The sequence below is a fragment of the Prionailurus bengalensis genome, chromosome A1, assembly GCF_016509475.1.
Source record: "Prionailurus bengalensis isolate Pbe53 chromosome A1, Fcat_Pben_1.1_paternal_pri, whole genome shotgun sequence".
NCBI classification, from domain to species: domain Eukaryota; kingdom Metazoa; phylum Chordata; class Mammalia; order Carnivora; family Felidae; genus Prionailurus; species Prionailurus bengalensis.
The window spans coordinates 119,985,895-119,992,537 of record NC_057343.1 but is presented as its reverse complement, the minus strand read 5'-3'; positions in this window follow the sequence as shown (position 1 = coordinate 119,992,537).

Sequence of the window (6,643 nt, the reverse complement as noted above, 5' to 3'; positions counted from 1 at the left end):
GAAGAGCTATGTCTAAATTCAGTTTTCACACTTAAACCTGAATCGTCACATATTAAGTTTTCGTAAAGTGAGGTGCGTCTGTTAAAAAGACGCACTGGTTTTCATGACACAAACAAAGGTGTTCCTGATTCACTATAAGTAATTTTCTTGGCTCACCCTAGGTGGTGACATAGGACACGATTCATGAATGTATCTCAGGCGGGAATGCAGAGCTACCTTCCATGTGTACAGAAGCTGGTAAACAAAAAGCAGGTGGACCACAAGCATGACAAAGATGCATTGGCACAGGTACAGGCATTTGTATATTCAGCTGACTCAAGGACTAGGCAGAAACCCTTGGCCGTCTCACAAGTTGATGGGGTCAATTCAGGGAAAAGGTGAACCCGGGGAAAGATGGATGACAGTAGTTGCTAGGAGGCTAGAAGTTTGTGAAGGAAACAAAGGATGTGAGTCAGGGTAGAGTGTGAATGTGTAAATGTAAACAAGGGTTAAATAGTCATGTCACAGGCCAGATGAAGGTGACTAGGTCTCGGAAAGCTACCTGGTAGATATTGCTTCCTGACTTAAATTCTCTTGCATCTGGCTCTTAAATTGGGGGCTCCCGGTGGATGGCATGGAACTGTCTTATACTCCTCATCCTGGAGGGGTAGTGGAGCATGGTTTGTGAGTTTCCTCCCCCACTGTGCCCAAAACAACTTCTGCTACCTTTATGTCTCTGGCAAGCCAAGTCACTTCACACGTGTGAGGTGGATATCTGTTCACCATATTGCATGTGCCATAGCAGTGTCTGTTTTTCCATCCCTGTGGGAGAAGGAAAGGTGGGCATGAGTCCCCACAGAAATTCTGGCAGACCGATAAAGACCACCTTCCACGTTCCCCAGGCTGGAGCTTCCCTCAGGCTAACCATGCGCACCTCAGGCTCTCTGCAGTTTGCATACACACCTCAGATGCCTCTCTTCACAGAGGCTCCAAAAATCAGGCCCAGACAGACTCCAGTGCCTATTCATCTGAAGTTCACTAGGCAATGTGCCTGGTGTCATTTGAGCTAGCTGTATGGCAGCCAATTTTTTTTTTTTAATGACATGATTGCCCAGGCTCTCAAATCCCATTATGAAACTTTTTATCCTTTACTCAGAGCTTTTTTTCTTTTTTTTCTATCTGTCATTTTAGTTTGATGGAAAGAGATGTTGAGGAGAAATATTTGGAAAATTGTTCTCTGGAGCCAGATGATGCAGTGAGTCACAATCACTGAACACATCTGGGGAATCTTCAGTTGTTCCCATTCTCCCCTGTCCTGAAGCTCTTAATGACTGACAGTCACTGGCATGGACAGGAAGAGGGTGGGACGGATTCCCAGGACAGTGTATTAGAACTGTAAGGAAGAGAGGCCTCCCAAGGCCCTACCTCAGGGCCACCTCCACCCTTGCTCACAGAAAACAAGGAAGGCTGCTGGCTAGCTATGCCCTGCCATGCATTAAGAACCCTGCAGGGATGCAGCCAGTCTGTTATTAGAAACAGTTACCAGCCAACGGCAGCGTTATGCCTGCTGCTTCACTATGGTTACACATAACTTCAGAGCTGCAATATGATCCACTCCACACCGAGGGGCATAGACAGTACAGAATACATACCGTAAGTCAAAACATGGGCCTCAGAATGGGCTTACAGAGAAATGGTGACATATCTTCATGAACATTCTGTTAGGTCTTGACAGCTGTGAGGGAGCCAACCCAAAAAAAAAGGTTGTCCCTGGCCCCAAAGAGCAGCTGCTTTAGGGAAACTTGCATGTGTAGATAGTTAGGCAGGTAGGTAGTTAAAAAGGTCAGCTTATCCAGACGAAGCTGTAAGTGATGTTACAGCATGGTACCCACATCTTCTCAAGTGGTCACACACATTCAGTGTCCTGTGTGAAGTGGTGCAGGATTCTTGAGTCACTTAGCCTCATGACAGCCAGAAGGTTGGTAATCTCCACAGCTATAGCCGGTATCTAGTATGGCACCTGGCCCGTAGTAGGAATAAGTAAATATGGAGGAGGTGAGGTAACTGACCAGATGAGTCATTTCTTCTTCATCCCACCTCCTCTCCTATCTCCCCCATCCCACCCCAACCCTCTCCACATTTCTCCACAAAGCTCTGTCAGTAAGTAGAAAACATAGTCATGAAACCACGATGGTTGATATTAAATGACTAAGAGAGGCAGGGTCCGTATTGGTTAAGAATATGCACATAGGAGTTGGGAAAACCTGAATTTAAATTTTACTTCCTACCACTTATAAGTTGGGTGACCTCGGACAAACTGTTAAGTACCTTGTCTATTTCCTCATCTGGAAAGTGGGAATAATAATAGTACCTACCCCAGGCCTTTGTTATAAGGATTAGAGATGCTACGTTCGAAGTACTGGGCACTGTGTTGGGGACTTCAGTATTCAATAAATGTGAGCTGCTCTTATTATTTTCCATGTGCCTATCAGCATGATGTGGGAATCATCCCAGCTAAGTGACCACAGTCAGGCCTGTGCCTCTCTGAGGGAAATTGCTATCTCACCCATCTCTGCAGCAAGTGAAATTATCTTTGCACCAATTTGGCCATTGATTAGTGTGGTTGCTATGGTTGCGTTACTTAACCTTTTGGGCTTCAGTTTCTTCATTGTAAACAGAGGTGGCTGCTCTGTCTACACTCAAAAGTAATCACTTGTAAAAATGATTGGAAAGCATACTCAAGAGTAACTTTGAGTTTTTGATTTATGCTGTTGCCCAGATTCCTAATATTTAGTGGATAGGTTAGGGAGTGGGGAGGGATATGAAAGTCTGGGGACACTGTGAAATGTGTCCAAAGGCATTTATCCCACATTTATTGACTAATGCGTCAGTTAATTGAAGGATTCATGATTTAGGACAGTTACGCCAAATGCTCTAGCTGGTGTAGATCAGTAAACATGTCCTCTTTGGAAAGTTCAAAAAGTCACATGACCTCAGTTTCCAATGCAGCCATTCTTCACGATGTGTCAAAATCATTTTTTTAAGGTTTAGACAGTTAAGAGAAACTTAGGGCATATTTTCCACCAGCATACAGTTCTTTCATGTGCAGTAAGGAATGGAAATGAAATAGCAAATAAGGAGAAATAGTGCATACAATCATCTTTATAATTATGCTAATGTTCTTTGAGCATACCCTGTCACTTAGGGTTCCTGGACCCATTTCCAACATAGTAGAAGGGGGTCCCCCACACACACAACACCTGCAACTCTCAGATATCAGCCAGGTATTCAGAATTCAGGTCATTTCTGACACTACCCAGAGATAGCATCAGATTCCAGAGGTTAAGGGCACAGTCATATAAGACTGCCTCTCCACTCCCCACTTGATATGCCAGTCACAAGCCCTGGGCTTTAACCAGTGCTTCTGACTGACCAGATACAGATTAGCGGTTTCAACAACCTTACATTCAGTTAATTTGCTACAGGGGCTTAGAGAACTCAGGGAAACACCTAAATTTACCAGTTTATTAAAGTATGTAATAAACAATATGAATTATCAGCCGGATGAAGAGATACATAGGAGATACATACAGCAAGGTCCCAAAGAAACTTCTGTCCTTGTGGAGCTTGGAGCCTCACTTGGTGACACATGGAAACATTCTGGTTCCTCAAGTGTGAAAGCTCTCTGAAAAAGGACAAAGAAGCTATCCTCTTGGGTTTTTTAGGGACTTTGTTACATAGTCCTAATTGACCAAGTCATTGACAATTCACTGATCCAACCTTCAGCCCCTCTCCCCCGGCCAGAGGTTGAAGGTTGGAAACTGAAAGTTCCAACTCTTTAATCATGGTTGGTCCACCTGGAAACCAGCCCCTGCCCTTGGGTGAGGTCCAAAAGTCACTTTCATCAATAACAAGGCACCCATTTTATTTTGGGGGCTCTGAAGCATTTTCAGAAACTATGGATGAAAACCAAATATATTTGGTCATTTAAGTGACCAAATATATATTTCTCATAAATAGTTATATCACACCATGTTAAACATTTTGCCTAAATAATCTTACTTAATTCCAGCCTATATAGTGGATACCGTTATCTCCATTCTACATGGGAGGAAGAAATCAGGCTTACAGAGGTTAAGTAATTTGGCCAAGTCACCCAGGCGTGCATTGGGGAACATAGCCCTTTTTAAATATCTGCCTTTTCTTGTTGTTTCCTCAAGGTTGATTCAGTATAACTGACCACCCCAGGTTGTCCCCTCTGTGTTGACAGAGCACAAGGTAGAGTGACATTTAGAGCACTGGTTGACTCAGGTTGCCATTAATATCCTCTTGAACTGGCAAAAATTCAAGAATGAGCTTATGCCATTGACACTTAGTCTATGAAATCCCATACACTTGACTCCATTGCTATAGATCCGAGTCAGTCTGCACCGATTGAAGATTCTATTCCTCTTAAATACCAATAGTTCCTTAATCACTGCAATTATCTTGGGTGACCTTTTGTCAATTAACCAACTGCTCAGTTTCCTTTATCATCATTTATGAAGCATGTCCTATAAGCAGAGCCTATCCATATTGGGCATTTGGGGTAAGAAAAAAAAAGGTTGTCCCTGGCCCCAAAGAGCAGCTGCTTTAGGGAAACTTGCATGTGTAGATAGTTAGGCAGGTAGGTAGTTAAAAAGGTAGAGAGGCAAGACAGTGACAAATATAAAATAAAGGCCAGAATAATGTGCTATGTGAGCAGGGATGGAACAGGGACTAATTCCAGCTTAAGGCTGGGTAGGTACAGAAGCCTCTTAGATAATTTAGGCTGTTACAGAAGAATGAGGGGTGAATCTGGGAGATTACACTACCAATCAGTAAAGACTATCTTGACTAGAAAACCCAGAGATGGCCATCATGTTCCTCTTTTTCACTGAACCGAGGAATAGTCTGAGTTCCCTTCTCTCTACCAATAAGGGATCATCACCAACTCAACATAACTCATTGTATGTGTGATTAATCTCCTTGACCAGCCATGACTTACTCTTTTTGTGACTCCAAAGGTGTGAATGTTAAGCCATGTAAGGGTATGCCTCCCCTACTCAAGTAGATAGCTATTTGGGCTCAGAAAGGATCTTCCAAAAAAAAATAAAGCGCACAACATATAACTACCTACTTATAGAAATGTCCTTAGGAACTCTAAGCTCATTTTCCATCTCTCTATTTTCCAAACATCTCTTAATGCTTTATTTACAGAGACCATTTGTTGTTCATCTGTTTGGTGAAGAACTCTTGGTAAATGTACAAGATGTATGAGATATGGCTTCTGTCTTCAAAGAGCCATCAACTAATGGGAGTAACAAGACCAAAGTTGAGAAAACTCTATACAAATCCATATGATCAAAAGGTCATTTGCATAGGCATTTTGGAGTCCTCCACTAGCCCCATCCATCACAGAGTGAACTGAAAGGAAAAAATTCTATGTTCAAAACGTAGAGTCTGGTCTCAAAAGAAAGGCTCCCACACAAAGGATGACATTTTTCTCTCTAGCTTTCTGAGCTTTTTTCCATCTATATGACCCACATTCAAATTAGTTTTGAGAAATATCCACAATTTCTCTTTGAATTGAGCAGCCTTATATGGAGTAATCACACTTTATCATCTTATTTGAATAATGAGCCTGTAAAAGTGGGAGAAAAACATGACAAGACAAAAATTCCTCTTAGATATTAATGTTGGAGCCAAATAGAATTAATAAATGACTTTTACATCTGACCCTGCACATGCAGAAGACAAACACAGAATCTATATTTTCAACCAATTTAAATACAAGATGGAATTGAAACAGAAAGCCAGCAACCAAATTAGTCATCTTGTTACAAAGAAAATGTAACCGGCTTCATTATTGTAATGGCAGACATCAGTGGAGTAGAAAATTGACCAATCCTATATTAGAAAAAAATATATGATGTTTGGTTGACAAGGAAGCTCTGCTTATATAAGCGTTGACTACCTATTCTATAATAGATCAGAACCTTTAAGGTCTCAGTAGCACATCACTAATATAAATTGTAAAAGCCATATTAAATACTACAAAAAGATGCAATATTGCTACTGTGCTGAGAAAAAATGTTGAGATCAAATTAAAAATTATATAATATTTAAAGTGAACCTATTTGGTTTTGGAGATATTTGACAACGAATGTGAAACCACAAGTAACTGTACCCAAAATTGAATAGAACATTAGAAAGGAAAAGATGTAAGTCAAAGAGAGAAAGAGTTATCTCTTGTCCAAAGCAAGTTATCTTCCAAGATAAGTCGCCTGACTGGTCTAGTCATGGATAAAGAAGTGTGATACTAGCTTCATCAAATTGGATTGCAATTAAGATTCTACTGTATAAGATACAAGAGCACCTGGGTAGCTCGGTTGGTTAAGTGCCCAACTTTGGCTCAAGTCATGATCTCAGAGTTCCTGAGTTTGAGCCTCACATCTGGCTCTACATTGATAGTGTGGAGCCTGCTTGGGACTCTCTATCTCCCTCCCTCCCTGTCTCTCCCCCCGCCCCCGCTCTGTCCCTCCCCTACTTGTGCATGCACACTCTCAAAATAAATTTAAAAAAAACTCTACCATATAAGATACATATTTTAAAGTATCTTCATTAAACACCTTCCTTTTCATAC